Source organism: Portunus trituberculatus, chromosome 50 (genome assembly GCF_017591435.1).
Source record: "Portunus trituberculatus isolate SZX2019 chromosome 50, ASM1759143v1, whole genome shotgun sequence".
In the NCBI taxonomy this organism is placed as follows: Eukaryota; Metazoa; Arthropoda; class Malacostraca; order Decapoda; family Portunidae; genus Portunus; species Portunus trituberculatus.
Window position 1 is genome coordinate 29,598,387 of NC_059304.1, and position 20,045 is coordinate 29,618,431.

Sequence of the window (20,045 nt, forward strand, 5' to 3'; positions counted from 1 at the left end):
CATTTCTGACGCTGTACAGGTTAATGATAGATGTGAAAAGGCTAGAAAAAGAAAAGAGGATGCATGGAAGAGGTGGAGAAGGAAAAACGGATAAATCAGTGGGAAAGTTACAAAAGAGCAAGAAATGAATATGTGTGGATTAGAAGAGAAGAGAGAAAGAAACAGGAAAAAGATATAACTGATAAATGTAAAGACCAACCAAGGCTTTTTTTACAGACATGTGAACAACAACATAAAAAATAGAGAAAGTATTGAAAGTTTAGAAGTGAATGGAGTCTGCAGTGAGGATCCCAGGGAAATGGCAGAGGTTATGAACGGATGCTTTCGGAAGGTATTCACAAAGGAGATTGCTTTTGACAAGCCACTGGTAATGGAACGAAAAGGGACTATGGAGGAGTTTCAAGTAACTGTGGAGGAAATAAAAAAATATGATGGGGAGTCTAGAGGTGAGAAAAGCTGTGGGACCCGATGGGGTATCAGGATGAATTTTAAGAGAGTGCAGGGAACAACTGGCGGAAAAAGTTTGTGAAGTAATTGATGCCTCATTAAGGGAAGGTGTAGTGCCCCAAGACTGGAAAAGAGCTAACATTGTTCCAATTTATAAAACAGGTAACAAGAGAGACCCATTGAACTATAGACCAGTGTCACTCACAAGTGTGGTGGCTAAGATGTGTGAGAGGGTGGTGAAGAATAGATGGACAGATTTCTCGGAGAAGAATGACATACTTTGTGATTGTCAATTTGGTTTTAGAAGAGGGTGTTCATGTACGACAAACCTCATATGTTACTATTTGAGGGTGATAGATGTAATACAAGAAAGAGATGGTTGGGCTGATGGAATATATCTGGATTTAAAAAAGGCTTTTGATAAGGTACCACACCGGAGACTGATCTGGAAACTTGAAATGGTAGGAGTGCATGGCAGTTTGCTAAAATGGATGGAAGACTTTTTGGTGGGAAGAGAAATGAGAACAATAATTAAGGACAGACCATCAGAGTGGGGCTTGGTGGAGAGTGGAGTCCCACAGGGATCGGTGTTGGCACCAGTAATGTTTGCGGTCTATATAAATGACATGGTGGATGGGGTGTCCAGTTATGTGAGCCTATTTGCAGACGATGCAAAATTGTTAAGGAAAGTGAGATGTGCCAAAGATTGCGAATTACTTCAGGAAGACTTGGACAGAATATGGAAATGGAGCTGTACATGGCAAATGGAGTTCAACACGACAAAATGCAAGAAATTAGAGTTTGGCAAGAGTGAAAGAAGAATCAGGGGTATGTACAAGATAGGAAATGAAGACATAAAAACCAGTAATGAAGAAAAAGATCTCAGGGTGACAATTACCAATGACCTATCGCCAGAGAGACACATAAACAAAATAATTGGAGAAGTATTGAACTTATTGAGGAACATAAGAGTGGCGTTCGTATATTTAGATGAGGAAATGATGAAGAAAATAATTACTGCAATGATAAGACTGAGGCTTGAATATGCAACAATACAGTGGGCTCCGAACACATAAGAAAATTAGAGAAAGTACAGAGGGCAGCGACAAAAATGGTACCTGACTTGCGAGATTTGACTTATGAGGACAGACTGAACAGGATGCAACTTCCGACCCTGGAAAACAGAAGAGAGAGGGGAGACCTGATAGCGATATACAGAGTGATGAATGGCATGGAAAAAATGGAAAGGGAAGATCTGTGTATGTGGAATGAAAGAGTGTCGAGAGGGCATGGAAAAAAACCTAAAGATGGCCACTTATAGGAGAGATGTGAAAAAAATATAGCTTCCCTCATAGAAGTGTGGAAGCATGGAATAGTTTGGATGTGGAAGTGGTCAACGCAAGGAATGTTCATGATTTTAAGAAAAAGTTGGACATTAGTAGATATGGAGACGGGACAGTACGAGCGTAGCTCCTTTCCCATATGTTACAATTAGGTAAATACACGAAAAAAAAAAAAAAAAAAAAAAAAAAAAGTATGGCTCATTTCTGGTGCACACGAAGTTTTGTGTGCATATGTACGCATGTAAGTGCACACCAGAGGTTTACATAGTGATCAGACAACCCTCCAGCGAGACACACAGAGGAATGGAGGGCCTAGGGAGGGGAGAGGAGGCAGGAAGAGGGAGGGACGAGGGAGGGACAGGGTTGACCAGACCCTCTGTGAATCACATGGGGTAGGGGGGGACTGTTAATATGCAACACGGGCCAGCGTTACAATAGTCAGTCCTGACCTACAGAAAACACTCTTTCCAATGGTGCTAACACCAGCTCGCTACCTCTTACCGCCAGTCTTTTACAGCCCTTGCTATATGTAAGCTGATCGGCATTACAGTTTCAAATTTCACCCGCTGATATGTAGGCTGGTTGCACGTAAGGGGTCATAGGCAAGGAAATTGTTTTTGAAGACCTGACAACTGAGGGAGGAGAAAGATCTTGGAAACACATACTACTGAATCTAGCAGTAGTCAATATTCTAGCTCAGTGGGTGAAGGACAGCACAAGGTATAGAGTAAATGAAGAACCATCATGATTGGATTTAGTGTTTACTAAAGAATCAGATACAGTAATACTCCGCTTAACGAACAGGATAAGGGGTGTCAAAGCTGTTTGTAAAGCGAAAATTTGTTAAGCTGATATAATTTTCCCATAGGAAATAATAGAAATAGGGGGGATGCGTATTTCATTAGTAATTCACTATCACTCAGAGCCACAGAGTCAAGGTTATCCTCATGGCATGAGCGTATATGAATACAGTCATACCTCGCCCAACACGATAGCTACGTTCCTGAGCTCATTGTGCACAGCGAGATTCGTGTTGGGCGAATAATAGGCCCTATGGAAAAATAGGGGTTACGTTCCCAGATCCTCCCCAAAAAACAGTTTTTTTACTAAAAAGACTGAAAAAAACAATAAATGAAGTACCAAACACACATTTTATCTAACTACAATACTAGTACAGTAATACTCTGCTTAACGAACAGGATAGGGGGTGTCAAAGCTGTTCGTAGAGCGGAAATTCGTTAAGCGGACGTAATTTTCCCATAGGAAATAATGGAACTAGGGGGGATGCGTTCTGGGCTGATCCCCAACATACCCCATGGGTAAAAAAAAAAAATATATATATATATACAGTAAAAGTCCTTAAATCCAGAACTTTATAATCTGGAAAATTTGAAAGGCTGAGTCAAATTTGTAAAAAGTAAGAAATAATAGTAATAAATATATAATAATAATAGCCGAAACCGAACATGTCATCACCGACATTGAGTTTAACACAAACTCGTAAGAGAATAATATTTGGAGGTATTATAAGTGGTGTTTTATGTTTCTGTAAGTGATGTGCGTGCATGTGTGTGTGTGTGTTGCTGACTGCGGAGTCCTGTTATCTGCGTGGGTGATCCAGCTGGTGTACGCTCGACGCCAGTGACGTGATTGGCTAGCGTATAATGTTGGAGGCCTTCCTTTCTTTTTGTTTCCTTTTATCAGACATCAGTAAATGTTTTATGTTATGAAATGTGTTTTGTATTATACTTAAAATGATTTTATAAAGTGTGACATAAGTATTGTGGACTGTATACATATTATGTGGGGTACAGTACAGCACAATCACTCAAACTACTCAGTATATGTGGATGGTGGAATAGCCTACGAAAAATAGTGAAATCAAATACAAGGTGACAAGTAGGAAAAGAGCAATCATCACATATGAGCTGCCATAATGGCTGGAAAGGCCCATGCCACTCCCCCCATAGTCTGGCAAATCTTCAAGAAAAAAAGAAAGCCTACGTAAATCTTGTGTGGTGTGGTGAGGAAGTACACAGTGGTAGTAGCAGTCCCTGTAAGATGTTATGACATGACAGTACTACAAAGAGATATAGCAAGTAAATGTTTTATGTTATGAAATGTGTTTTGTATTATACTTAAAATGATTTTATAAAGTGTGACATAAGTATTGTGGACTGTATACATATTATGTGGGGTACAGTACAGCACATAACATAACATAACATATAACATAAATAATAGGATAACAAAGGGCCACCAGGGCCCATCTAGGTTATCCTGTATCTGTCGCACAGCGACCTCATCATCAGTACTTAAAGATACACTTACAAGTACACAATACATTATATACTAATTCTAAATATTTGGCCCATTAACAGGGGTAAGTCCTGCAGCGAAATCCTCTACAATTTGTGGTCCCCATACATGGGGATCATGTCTTGTTTAACTATAGTAAATTTCTTATAAAACTATCATGCAGTGCTATACATAATTATAAATCTAATAAATTTAAGTGCTTATCTAATCTGTTTTTAAACATTGTCAAACTAGTGCTATTTACAACCGTCTCTGGCAATGCATTCCAGAAGTCTACCACTCTATGACTAAAGAAATATTTTCTTATATCTAACCTGCAGCCTTGCTTTCTAATCTTCCTGCCATGATTTCTAGTCCTATTTCCTCCTCTAAGGTAAAGAAAGATCTCACATCTATGTAGTTTGTATCTGAGAACATTTTAAATAACTCTATCATATCCCTCTTATACATCTCCTCTCAAATGAAAACATGTTTAATTCCTTTAATCTATCTCTATACTCCAGGCGCTTTAATGCTGGTATCATCCTAGTTGCTCTTCTCTGAACTGCTTCTAACATGTTGATATCCTGCCTATAGTGGGGTGACCAGGCCTGTATGCAATACTCTAAATGGGGCCTAACATAGGAATTATATAAGCTACGCACCACTTCCTTACTTTTATAACTAACATTTCTATTTATAAAACCCAGGATCCTATTTGCCCTATTTCTTGCTTCTAAACATTGCTTTGAAAATTTCATAGTTCTGTCTATCACTACTCCTAAATCCTTTCCTCCTCTACTGCCTCTAGCCAACATCCCTCCATCTCATAGCTAAAGTTTGTGTTGTCTTTACCTAAATGCATAACCTGACACTTTTTAGAATTAAACTCCATCTGCCACCTGTCTGCCCATGCTATCAGCCTGTCCAGGTCTCGTTGTATTCTGTAATTGTCCTTTTCACCCTGTACTGCACATGCTATCTTAGTATCATCTGCAAACTTTGATACTTTGCTACTAATTCCTATATCTAAATCGTTAATGTACACCAAGAAAAGAAGAGGTCCTAGCACTGATCCTTGGGGTACCCACTAACCACTTCCTTCCACTCAGACATTGCCCCATTTAATACTACTCTCTGTTTCCTATCAGAAAGCCATTCACTAATCCAATCAACTAACCTACCCCTATCCCATGTAGTCTCAATTTGTACACTAGCCTCCTATGCGGTACCTTATCAAATGCCTTGCTAAAATCTAGATATATAACATCTATGCTATTTCCATCATCTAACTCCTTGGTAATATATTCTAAGATATCGAGCAAATTTGTAAGACAGGACCTCCCTGATCTAAAGCCATGTTGGGTATCTCTAATTAATCTATTCTCATTTAAATGCTCCCAAATACTACCCTTAATGATTTTCTCTAGTATCTTACATACTATACTAGTTAAACTGATCGGTCTATAATTATTCGCATCATCCTTCCTACCTTTTTAAATATTGGAGTAACATTAGCTAACTTCCAGTCCTGAGGTATCTCAGCAAACCTAAGTGATCTTTCAAAGATTAACTTAAGTGCTTCAGAAATACTGTCTACACCCTCCCTAAGTACTCTGGCATGTAGCTCATCAGGACCACTGGCTTTCCTATCGTCTAGTTCAAGAATAAATTTCCTAATAATTCCCGGTTTTATATCAATATTTTCTAAAGCTCTTAAACTACTCGTCGCACTGTTTGTAACAGGATTTCCTATTCTTTCCTAGTAAATACTGAAGAAAATTGTTCATTCAATAATTCTACTATGTCTTCATTTTGATCCACTACTACACCATCTTTTCTGAGTGGTCCAATCCTATCCTTATTTCTTTTATCACTGACCTTGTAATAACTATATAATTTTTTGGGATCTTTACTCCCAGCTCTAGCTAGTTTTATCTCTGCCTGCCTTTTACTTTTTTTTATAACCTTACTCAAATCATCCCTGACCTGTCTGTACCTAATCAAATCTACATCTTCCCCACTTTTCTGCAACTCTCTGTATGCCCTCTTCTTCTCTCTGATCTGGCTACCTATCTCATGAGTCCACCATAATGGCTTCCTGTTTCTCTGCCTTATATCTTTGTAAGGGATACACTGCATCACTATAGCCTTTACTACAATCTTAAAAATATCCCACATCTCCTGTGCAGTTTTATTTCCAAAACTATCTTCCCAGTTTACTTCTCCTAATAACTGACGTAACCTACCATAATTGCCTTTCTGATAGTTTGGGACTCTAGTCTTATTCACTATATTATCCCTACTGGAATTAATGATAAATCTAATTATATGATGGTCACTGTTTGCTAAAGTCTCTCCTACCTCAACTTCCTTTAAACAATGCTCAATATTTGTTAGTACTATGTCTAAAACCTTCCTCCCCCTAGTAGGTTTATCTACCATCTGCACTAAATAGTTATCCTGAAAACTTTCCATAAACTTATTTTCACTAGCATCTCCTACCATCCTCTCCCAGTTTACTGACTTAAGATTAAAATCCCTAAGATAATTGTCTGACTAGTACACCCCTATTTATCTCATCTACCATAAGGTTGTCTACATCTGCTGACTGGTTAGGTGGCCTATAAAAGCTCCTACTCTAATAACCTTACTTTTGTTTACTCTAACATCCAGCCATAAGGACTCTACTCTGTTATCTACCTTAATACCATTAACCTGACTGGAAATGAAGGATTTTTACATAAATAACTACTCCTCCGCCTATCCTACCAATTCTCTGGTGTAAATACATAATGTATCCATCTACTTCATATTCTTTCCTATTTTCCTAAACTTTTCCTCATTTACCCATGCCTCTGTGACACATACAACATCTAGGCCCTCCTCAACTATATAACTAGATAACTCGTCCTTCTTGTTCCTAAGACTCCTGGCATTTACATAAAAACATTTAAGTCCTGCTACCTTCCTAGATGCTGTCTCCTTATTTGGAATCCTAATCTTATTCTCTCCTATTTGCACCTGGAAATCTTTCCTAATCTTTTCACTATCTCTGTTTATCCTATCTAATTTATGTCTAGCATCTTTCTTCTGGAATGCATTTGCTACCTCACCCCCTACACTCCATCCCAACTCCCCTCCAGACATCCACTCAGCACATCCACACCCTTCCTACTCAGATGCACACCATCCCTAGCATACAAATCCTTCGCCCATAGAACCTATCCCATACATCCACAAAGCTGACACCCACATCCTTACACATCCCTTTTACCCGACCATTCACACCAATGGCTCTAGACAACCATTCCTGCTAACATACACACGAGGCAAGATTCCTGACACTACACACCTCCTACCACTCTCCCTTATCTTGCCTAACATTTCCCGAAATCTTGCCACTAACTCCTCCGACCCACCTGCTCTGACATCGTTCCCACCTACGTGCAAAACTACTACACCCTCCTCTCCATCCCCCAACCCTCTTCTGCACCTCCTCACTCACTGCCTTCACACCTGCACCAGGCATACACACGTTCGTCCTCCTATCCCTGTCTTTCCCACAGAAAGTGCTATCTAAATACCTAACCTGAGAGTCACCCACCACACACACCTGAGGTGTGCTAGGCACAACCATCCTCCTCCTCTCCTCTACCCCCTTCTTTCTCCTTTCACTCACCACAACCACCTCATTCACTCCACTCACTCTCCCTCCCCTCCAACAAACCGAACCTATTTTCACACTCAACAGGTTTAGTCCTATCCTCCTAACTATCTCCGCTTTCCTTCCCTCGCAACCTGCCATCTCTGCCTATCCTGACTACTATCTTTCCCAGTCTGGCTCGCCTGCTCCCTCTTCCCCACTCTGCTCTTCCCGACAGAGGCCAAGCCACCCTGTCGCCCTCAGAAGGTCCAACCTTCGGCCTAACACTGATCTCCTGCCTAATTTTTTCCACTGCCTCCCCAAGCCTCTTAACCTCCTCCTTCAATTCAAAGATGAGAACTTGTTCGCACTTTTCCCCTCACTTAGCTTTCTGATTTCCTCTCGCAATTCTCGGTGCTCAAGAGAAAGAACTAAATTCTCGCTCTTGAGCCTACACACCATACACTCAGAAAAGTCAACGACCTTCCTGTCGTGCCCACACATCTCACACACAACAAACTCTCCCAATCCCACCTCAACACTCTCTTTCACGCACTCAATCACACTCTGATATACCTCAGTAGCTACCGCCATACTAATTTACAATATGTTAACTCACAAACAAATAAAAATACTAGGTGACGGCGGGGTGAAGGAACCGCAGTGGTGGGAGGGCCTAAGTGAGGTCAACTAATCCTCTTTCAAGGTCAACTTGACGGTTACAAGCCTAGTCTCCTCGCTCTACCAAAAATACTTTTAACTCACAAACACTGATTCTAACCACTATTTCACTCTAATCTAACACTTGCAGTACACACTTTCACTTCACTAACACTCAAAAGCACCACACACAGACACCAAGCACAAACACCACTCGCTAACTATAAAAACCACAGCCAGAAACGGAGCGCACACACAACACGTCCACTCGCCACCACAGCCCTGGGTTTAATCACTCAAACTACTCAGTATATGTGGATGGTGGAATAGCCTACGAAAAATAGTGAAATCAAATACAAGGTGACAAGTAGGAAAAGAGCAATCATCACATATGAGCTGCCATAATGGCTGGAAAGGCCCATGCCACTCCCCCCATAGTCTGGCAAATCTTCAAGAAAAAAAGAAAGCCTACGTAAATCTTGTGTGGTGTGGTGAGGAAGTACACAGTGGTAGTAGCAGTCCCTGTAAGATGTTATGACATGACAGTACTACAAAGAGATATAGCAAGTTGGGGTTAGTTTAGTGGGGTTTACATAGTACCCTCAAGATTTTAATTTTACTTTCAGCATTACTATCTTACAATCTGGAAAATCCTAGAATCCGGAATGCCTGAACCCCCATGACTTCCAGATTTCAGGACTTTTACTGTATATTTCTATTAGCTTTTTACAAGCCTTGCCCCCAAGAAAGGATTGTTTTGTAATGCATAAAGTGAAATCTTATATGGAATACCAAAAAATAAGGCAGAGTTGATGGGATCGGCCACAGACGGCGGAAACTCCGGCGACTTGGCTGCTTCTTCTTCTTGTGATCTTTTTAGCTTGGCGTGTTTTCTTTCACCACGATATTACATTTGTTTCCACTCCTCTATTGCCTGCTATAATGGATATCATATCATAGTATTCATATACTCTCATGCCATGAGGATAACCTGGACTCTGTGGCAGTAAGTGATAGTGAATTACTAATGAAATACCGCAGTGTTTCATTAGTAGTTCACTATCACTCAGTGCCACGGAGTCAAGGTTATCCTTATGGCATGAGCATATATGAATACTAAGATATGATATCCATTATAGCAGGCAATAGAGGAGTGGAAACATAAACATCATGATGAAAGTAACACGCAAGCTACAAGAGTCACAAGAAGAAGAAGCGAGTGGCATGAGTCTCCGCTTTGTCTATGGCTCATCTCATCTCTGCTTTAATTTTTTGGTATTCCATTAAGATTTCACTTTATGCATTACAAAACAATCCTTTCTTGGGGGCAAGGCTTGTAAAAAGCTAATAGAAATATTATTTTGTGAACATATATGCATATATAAGACAGGACCAGAGGGAGATTCAAATGGGGACCAAATCATGCAATCGTGCGTCAAAGTCGTGCTCGGCGAAATATGGTATATTTTACTGATTCAGGTATACGCGAGATTCGTGTTCGGCGAGATATGACTGTACTAAGATATGATATCCATTATAGCAGGCAATAGAGGAGTGAAAACATAAACATCATGATGAAAGTAACACGCAAGCAAAAAAAGTCACAAGAAGAAGAAGAAGCGGCTGAGTGGCTGCGAGTCTCCCGCTTCATCTGTGGCAGATCTCATCTCTGCTTTATTTTTTGGTATTCCATGTAAGATTTCATTTTATGCATTACCAAACAATCCTTTCTTGGGGCAAGGTTTGTAAAAAGCTAATAGAAATGTTGTTTTGTGAACATAAATGCATATATAAGACAGTAACACCACCTCAAGAGGTGGTGTTCCCAGCAACCTCAGAGCAACCTGATAGCAACCTTGTCACCGTCCCTCCAAGCGTTCATGGATGCCATTTCGCTGCAGGAGGTTGCTCTGACGTTGTTAAAGAATCTTGGATCCAGCTCCAGGAGTGCTAGAGACAGAAGCGGGGAGCCAGCCAATCACAGCAAAGCTACTGTGTTCGGTCCCTCACCCGGCAAATTCAAACCCAGAAAATTCGCCAAAACAGATGTGGTTGTACGTTATGCGGACTTTTTTGGTCTAACTTTATATAGTACGTTAAACTGGAAATTCGTTAAACGAACGTTCGTTAAGCGGAGTATTACTGTACTCAAAAACTTGGAATATAAAAGTCCACTCAGTAAAAGTGAACATGTATTACTTGAATTCTGAAAAAAATTACTGGAGGAACTTAGGAACAAAGCCTATAATAATAGGTACAATTACAGTAAAACATTGCAGAATTAAGAAAATACTTTTAACAAGTAGACTGGACTGAATTTTATATATCAGAGAAAACTGAAGACAAATGCAATATTTTAATGGAGAAATATATTGAAGGAATAATGAAACATGTGCCAATGAAAAAAATAGACCAGACTAGACACAAGGTGTGGTTTAACAGAAGATGTGAGTTAGCAAGGATGGAAAGAGGAAAAGTCTGGAACAGATGGAGAAGAAATAGAAGACAAAATAATAGTTAGACTATGCCCGGAAAAGAAACGAGTAAGTCAAGATTCGGAGAATGGAACAGAAAAACTATGAAAAGGATATAGTGGACAAATGTAAGGACCATCCAAAATTGTTTTACAGATATGTAAAATGGCAAGCTGAAAAACAATGGAGAAATAAGCAAACTAAAATACAATAATGAAACATACAAAGACCCAGAAGATACGGTGGGAGTAATGAACAATCTTCACCAGAGAAAGTGACTTCCATTGTAAAATCCCAGTGGAATTAAGTGATGATGTTCATGAAATACAAGAGTAGTAGAAGTTAGGAAAATAATGGGAGAACAAGATATAAGGAAAGCCAATGGAATGTCAGATTGGATTGTGGAGAAATGCAGTCACCAGTTAGCAGACAAAGTCCACATCATTATGAATTCCTTAACAGAGTGTTAAGTATCAACAGACTAGAAAAGAGTGGATATTGTGCCCATATTCAAAGGGAAAAATAAGAAGGATCCATTAAACTGCAGATCTGTTTCATTGATCATTGTAATAGCAAAAATATGTGAAATGATAATAAAGAAGAAATGGATGGAATATCTGGAAGAGAAAAGTATGTTGATAGATAGACAGTATGGATTCAGAAGAGGAAGATCATGTCACAAATTTAATAAGCTTCAACACAAGAGTGGTTGACATAGTGCAAGAAAGGGATGGCTGGGTGGACTGCATCTACTTAGATCTAAAGAAGGCATTTGATAATGTCCCGTACAAAAGGTTACTGTGGAAACTTGAACAAAATGGAGGACTAAAGGGAGGACTTCTGAAATGGATGACTGAGACAGATAAATAAAAACAATTATAAAAGATAAAAAAAACCGGCCCGGAAAAGTCTTAAGTGGAGTTCTGCAGGGGTCGGTATTAGCACCAATAATGTATGCAGTATATGTGAACAATATATAGGGGTTCTCCCTTAATGCACGGAAGAGTGACAGAGAAAATGTCCGCATATATTGAAGACACACTAACCAAATAATAGAACCTTATGTTATAAATAAGATTGGGACCAGGACCCACCACGACTGAGCCCTGAGATCCCCACCATAAGGGCCTCCAGTGATCATTCCTGCACTGCATTCTTTATGGCATATTTACATTTCACCATGTTAAGCACTATGGAATCATAAATAGAGGAAAATCTGCCTACTTCATGGAGCTTTTCACCTGCCCCAACCTTGGCTATGATGTCTAGTTTCTCTAGAAGCAAAAATATTTTACATTTCTTGATAAGCTACACCTGTAACACCCTTCTCTTTCGTAATTTTGGAAGGAGCCATATTCATAAACCTAAAAAGATAAAAAATATTACGTATCACCAACCTACAAAAGTAAAAAATATTATCATGCTTAGTGAATGTGAAAAACAAAACCATAACACAGTCAAGCTGGAACAACATGACTGGATCAAAACATAAACACGTCGTCAAACTGTCTCGTTGGTTCTTTCTTATGTAATGTTCAATTTATATATTTTGACATTTAATTGTTATTTTTGTTGTTAAAATACAATCTTCAAATTTATTTTTATTTATTCTATTGGTTTTTTTTTTGGGGGGGGGGTTGAAAAAATTCATTTTATAGCAAAAGTATTTTGTTCTCAAATGAAAGTTTCTTTCACCAAGTACACATAAAATTGGAATTTTTGCCCATTGCACGAGTGATGGAAACAAAGTGAGGGTGCACATGAAGCTGGAAATGCATTAACTGAGGTGTGCACTAAAAGAAGACCTCTGTGTATGTATATATATATATATATATATATATATATATATATATATATATATATATATATATATATATATATATAATCTTTCTAGATTATGAAGTATTACAGAGGTCCTCTTTTAGTGCACAGCTTAGTTAATGCATTTCTTGCTTTATGCACACCCCCTCACTTTATTTCCATCACTCATACAATGCGTAGAAGTTTCGACTTTATGTGCACTTGGTGAAACTTTCACTTGAGAACAAAATATATTTGGTATAAAATAATCTTTTTCTCCCAAAAAAGCAATAGAATAAATTAAAATAAATTTATAAATGATATTTTTACAAAATAATAATTAAATGTCAAAATATATGAATTAAACATAACATAACAAAGAACCAACAAAACAGTTCAATGTTGTGTATATGTTTTGGTCCATCCATGTTGTTCCAGCTTGCCTGTGTTATATAACATAACATATATAATAGGATAACAAAGGGCCACCAGGCCCCATCTAGGTTATCCTGTATCAGTCGCACAGCGACCTCGTCATCAGTACTTAAAGATACACTTACAAGTACACAATACATTATATACTAATTCTAAATATTAGGCCCATTAACAGGGCTAAGTCCTGCAGCGAAATCCTCTACAATCTGTGATCCCCATACGTGGGGATCATGTCTTGTTTAACTATAGTAAATTTCTTATAAAAACTATCATGCAGCGCAATACATAATTATAAATCTAATAAATTTAAGTGCTTATCTAATCTGTTTTTAAACGTTGTCAAACTAGTGCTATTTACAACCCTGCTCTGGCAATGCATTCCAGAAGTCTACCACCCTATGAATAAAGAAATATTTTCTTATATCTAACCTGCAGCCTTGCTTTCTAATCTTCCTGCCATGATTTCTAGTCCTACATCCCTCCTCTAAGGTAAAGAAAGATCTCACATCTATGTAATTTGTATCTGAGAACATTTTAAATAACTCTATCATATCCCCTCTTATACATCTCCTCTCAAATGAAAACATGTTTAATTCCTTTAATCTATCTCTATACTCCAGGCGATTTAATGCTGGTATCATCCTAGTTGCTCTTCTCTGAACTGCTTCTAACATGTTGATATCCTGCCTATAATGGGGTGACCAGGCCTGTATGCAATACTCTAAATGGGGCCTAACATAGGAATCATATAAGCTATGCACCACTTCCTTACTTTTATAACTAACATTTCTATTTATAAAACCCAGGATCCTATTTGCCCTATTTCTTGCTTCTAAACATTGCTTTGAAAATTTCACAGTCCTGTCTATCACTACTCCTAAATCCTTTCCCTCCTCTACTGCCTCTAGCCAACATCCCTCCATCTCATAGTTAAAGTTTGTGTTGTCTTTACCTAAATGCATAACCTGACACTTTTAGAATTAAACTCCATCTGCCACCTGTCTGCCCATGCTATCAGCCTGTCCAGGTCTCGTTGTATTCTGTAATTGTCCTTTTCACCCTGTACTGCACATGCTATCTTAGTATCATCTGCAAACTTTGATACTTTGCTACTAATTCCTATATCTAAATCGTTAATGTACACCAAGAAAAGAAGAGGTCCTAGCACTGATCCTTGGGGTACCCCACTAACCACTTCCTTCCACTCAGACATTGCCCCATTTAATACTACTCTCTGTTTCCTATCAGAAAGCCATTCACTAATCCAATCAACTAACCTACCCCTATCCCATGTAGTCTCAATTTGTACACTAGCCTCCTATGCGGTACCTTATCAAACGCCTTGCTAAAATCTAGATATATAACATCTATGCTATTTCCATCATCTAACTCCTTGGTAATATATTCTAAGATATCGAGCAAATTTGTAAGACAGGACCTCCCTGATCTAAAGCCATGTTGGGTATCTCTAATTAATCTATTCTCATTTAAATGCTCCCAAATACTACCCTTAATGATTTTCTCTAGTATCTTACATACTATACTAGTTAAACTGATCGGTCTATAATTATTTGCATCATCCTTCCTACCTTTTTTAAATATTGGAGTAACATTAGCTAACTTCCAGTCCTGAGGTATCTCAGCAAACCTAAGTGATCTTTCAAAGATTAACTTAAGTGCTTCAGAAATACTGTCTACACCCTCCCTAAGTACTCTGGCATGTAGCTCATCAGGACCACTAGCTTTCCTATCGTCTAGTTCAAGAATAAATTTCCTAATAATTCCCGGTTTTATATCAATATTTTCTAAAGCTCTTAAACTACTCGTCGCACTGTTTGTAACAGGATTTCCTATTCTTTCCTAGTAAATACTGAAGAAAATTGTTCATTCAATAATTCTACTATGTCTTCATTTTGATCCACTACTACACCATCTTTTCTGAGTGGTCCAATCCTATCCTTATTTCTTTTATCACTGACCTTGTAATAACTATATAATTTTTGGGATCTTTACTCCCAGCTCTAGCTAGTTTTATCTCTGCCTGCCTTTTACTTTTTTATAACCTTACTCAAATCATCTCTGACCTTCAAATCTACATCTTCCCACTTTTCTGCAACTCTCTGTATGCCCTCTTCTTCTCTCTGATCTGGCTACCTATCTCATGAGTCCACCATAATGGCTTCCTGTTTCTCTGCCTTATATCTTTGTAAGGGATACACTGCATCACTATACCCTTTACTACAACCTTAAAAATATCCCACATCTCCTGTGCAGTTTTATTTCCAAAACTATCTTCCCAGTTTACCTCTCCTAATAACTGATGTAACCTACCATAATTGCCTTTCTGATAGTTTGGGACTCTAGTCTTATTCACTATATTATCCCTACTGGAATTAATGATAAATCTAATTATATGATGGTCACTGTTTGCTAAAGTCTCTCCTACCTCAACTTCCTTTAAACAATGCTCAATATTTGTTAGTACTATGTCTAAAACCTTCCTCCCCCTAGTAGGTTTATCTACCATCTGCACTAAATAGTTATCCTGAAAACTTTCCATAAACTTATTTTCACTAGCATCTCCTACCATCCTCTCCCAGTTTACTGACTTAAGATTAAAATCCCTAAGATAATTGTCTGACTAGTACACCCCTATTTATCTCATCTACCATAAGGTTGTCTACATCTGCTGACTGGTTAGGTGGTCTATAAAAGCTCCTACTGTAATAACCTTACTTTTGTTTACTCTAACATCCAGCCATAAGGACTCTACTCTGTTATCTACCTTAATACCATTAACCTGACTGGAAATGAAGGATTTTTTACATAAATAACTACTCCTCCACCTATCCTACCAATTCTCTGGTGTAAATACATAATGTATCCATCTACTTCATATTCTTTCCTATTTTCCTAAACTTTTCCTCATTTACCCATGCCTCTGTGACACATACAACATCTAAGTCCTCCTCAACTATATAACTAGATAACTCGTCCTTCTTGTTCCTAAGACTCCTGGCATTTACATAAAAACATTTAAGTCCTGCTACCTTCCTAGATGCTGTCTCCTTATTTGGAATCCTAATCTTATTCTCTCCTATTTGCACCTGGAAATCTTTCCTAATCTTTTTACTATCTCTGTTTATTCTATCTAATTTATGTCTAACATCTTTCTTCTGGAATGCATTTGCTACCTCACCCCCTACACTCCATCCCAACTCCCCCCTTCAGGCATCCACTCAGCACATCCACACCCTTCCTACTCAGATGCACACCATCCCTAGCATACAAATCCCTTCGCCCATAGAACCTATCCCATACATCCACAAAGCTGACACCCACATTCTTACACTTGATGCCAGGATGAAAGAAGTGAACCATGAACATCAGGAGGTACAGAGGTCCTTTAGGGAGATAGTGAAAAAGCAGGAGGAGGAAAATAAAGTGATTACGCAGAGTGAAATGGTAAAGGCACTAAAGGAAAATGAGTATGTGGTGAGAGATATTGCTGAAAAGAAAAAATGCATGATCATAACAGGATTGAAGGAGGAAACTAACAGGAACTGGCAGGATAGGAGGGATAAGGAAAATGACAGGATTAAGTCTTTACTGAATAAGATCTCAGTAGAGGAAGAGGGCCTATATGCTGAGGTAAAAGAAAGTGTGAGATTACGAGCTTTTGAGGAAGGCAAGAATAGACCATTAAAATTGAAATTAAAGTCTCAGGTGGCAGCTGAGGCCTTGCTGAGGAGGGCTTGGAAACTTAAGGACTCTGAGGAAACCAAAACAATTTACATAAGAAGAAATATGTCACAGGATGAACGAATGAAAATGAAAGAGCTTGTAACTGAAGTGAGAGAGAGGAATGACGAAAGAACAGAGGAGGAAAAGACCAAGTTTTTTTGGAGGATGAGAAATGGGAGGCTAAAGAAGTGGTGGATAAAACAGACGGAATAGACATTACATGGAAGAAAGAGACTAGGAATGGAATACAAGTGACTTACATGAATATAGATGGATTTCTGTCTAAGAGGCTAGAATGTATGGATTATCTAAGAAATAATGAACTGGAAATAATGTGTGTGGTGGAAACAAAGCTAAGGCTTGAAATAAAGCTAGATTGATTTGTTGTAAAACACTACAAAGTATGGAGAAATGATAGAAAAAATAAAGGAGGTGGTGGTATAATGGTTTTCACTAAGGAAGATCTGATAGTGAAGGAGGTGAACTATAGTAAGAGAAATGAGGAAGTGATAAGTATGCTTATAACAGATGGTAAGAGGGACATTAATATTATAACAGTATACATACCACCCAGAAGCAGTGCTTGGGAATATAAACAGTACCAAATGGTGATGAGAAATACTCTAGACAGAATGAACCAAGAACTCATCAGAAAGGATAGAGTGATGATAGTTGGGGACTTTAATTGTAAAGAAATAGTGTGGGAGGACTACAAAGTGGTGAACGGTGGTGAGTGGGCAGAGGAATTGTTAAATGTAGCAACAAATAACTTGATGACACAGTGGGTGAGATCACCAACAAGGTGCAGGGGACAAGATGTTGCAGCAAGGTTGGATTTGGTATTTACCAGGGCATCTCTAAAAGAGGAAATTGAACATGAATGTCCCTTGGGGAAAAGCGACCATGATGTCCTAAGCTTTGAGCTGGATACAGAATTAAGCACGAATAAGATTGTGGAACGCAGGGAGGAAAAATTAAATTTTATTAGGGCAAATTATAACCATATAAGGGAGTCCTTTAATGAAATTGACTGGTCCGTGGTATACCAGGAAAACGATATGCAATTGAAATACGATAAATTTATGGATTTATATAACTCTGCTGTGAAAAAGTTTGTGCCATATCACAGAAAGAGGACTTTCAATAATAAACAGTGGTTTAATAGAAATTGTGAAGAAGCAAAAAAAATAAAGAAAAGGCATGGAAGAAACTTAAGAAAAACAGTGATGTATTATCAAGAGAAGTTTACAAAACAGCAAGGAATAGATATGTTGAAGTAAGGAGAACAGCACAAAAGGAATATGAACAGAGGATGGTGGAAAACTGTGATAGTGACCCAAAAATGTTTTACAAATTCATAAATGGAAAACTAAATATAAGGGAGGCAATAGAAAAGGTAAAAAATGGGGAAGAAGTATATGAGGATGCCAAAGATATAGCTGAAATTTTGAACGACAACTTTTGCAAAGTGTTTACAAAGGAGGAGGATTTTATAGGAGAAAGGCCTACAGAAATAAAGCAAATGCAGGACATCATGGTTACTAAGGAAGATGTAAGGAAAATTATAAGCAATTTGGATATTCATAAATCAATGGGGCCTGATGGCATATCTGGGAGATTGCTAAAAGAATGTAAGGATCAATTGTTGAACCCCGTATTTGATATTGTGGAAACCTCCATACGAACAGGAATAGTCCCGAAAGAGTGGAAAAGAGCTGACATTGTGCCTATATATAAGAATGGTAGTAGAATGGAACTGCTAAATTATAGACCAGTATTGTTGACTAGTATATTGTGCAAGGTATGGGAAGAAGTAATTAAAGCTAAGTGGAGTGAGTATCTAGAAAGTGAAAACATTCTGAGCGAAAGACAGTTTGGTTTCAGAGAAGGAAGATCGTGCGTATCCAATTTATTATGTTTTCATTAAAGAGTGACTGACATACTACAACATAGAGAAGGATGGGTGGATGCTATCTACCTGGACTTGAGAAAGGCCTTTGATAAAGTGCCACACAATAGACTGATGTGGAAACTAAAGAAGATTGGAGGAGTAAATGATAAACTAGCAAAATGGATAGAAAATTACTTAGTGGGAAGAGAAATGAGAACAGTGGTGAGAGGAAGGAAGTCCGAGTGGAAGAAGGTAACCAGTGGAGTTCCACAAGGGTCAGTGCTTGGTCCCATCATGTTTTTTATTTATGTTAATGATATGCCAGTAGGAATTGACAGTTACATGAACATGTTTGTGGACGATACTAAAATTATGAGGAGAGTAAAGAATGTGGAAGATTGTAACAAGTTACAGGAAGATCTTGATAAAATATATGAGTGGAGTAAAGAGTGGCAGATGGAATCTAATACAGACAAGAGCTATGTTATGAAAATGGGAAGAAGTAGATACAGACCAAACAGGGATTACAGGCTGGGTGATGAGAAAATTAAAGAGACCAATGAGGAGAAAGACTTAGGAGTAACCGTGCAAAACACTTTGTCATCGGAGAAACACATTAACAAGATATTTTGGAAAACATATAACATGCTTCAAAATATTGGCCTTGCATTCCACTACCTAGATGAAGGAATGATGAAGAAGATATTATGTACCTTAATAAGACCCCAGTTAGAATATGCAGCTTGTGTCTGGTCACCGCATATGAAGAAAAATGTGAAGAAGGTGGAAAGGGTACAGAGGCTGGCAACAAGGATGGTACCAGGACTCAGGGAGTTACACTATGAGGAAAGACTAAGGAAACTGAGGCTGACCACATTAGAAGAGAGAAGAACAAGAGGAGACATGATAACTATGTATAAATTGGTGAACAAGATTGACATATTGGACAGTGAGTCGATAAAGGTGACCACAAGTAATCATCTCTGGGGACATGGAAAAAAGCTTATAAAAGACATCTGTCTAAATGACGTGAGAAAATACAGTTTCCCGCATCGTAGTATTGATAAGTGGAATAAGCTGAGCAGTGATGTCGTTGACGCAGTGTGTGTCAATCAGATGAAAGAGAGATATGACAGGAGTGGACAAGGAGACATGACACAGAGAGCTTAGCTCGGGCCCTGTAATACAAAAATAGGTAAATACAAATAGGTAAATACATCCCTTTTACCCGATCATTCACACCAATGGCCCTAGACAACCATTCCCTGCTAACATACACACAAGGCAAGATTCCTGACACTACACAC

General features: G+C 38.4%; 1 protein-coding gene across 11 annotated transcripts in view; it reads right to left on the bottom strand.

Moving 5' to 3' along the window:
* Nucleotides 1–20,045, bottom strand: part of LOC123500132 (E3 ubiquitin-protein ligase RNF185-like) — a 237,748-nt gene that overhangs the window by 117,136 nt on the left and 100,567 nt on the right. The window lies entirely within an intron of this gene.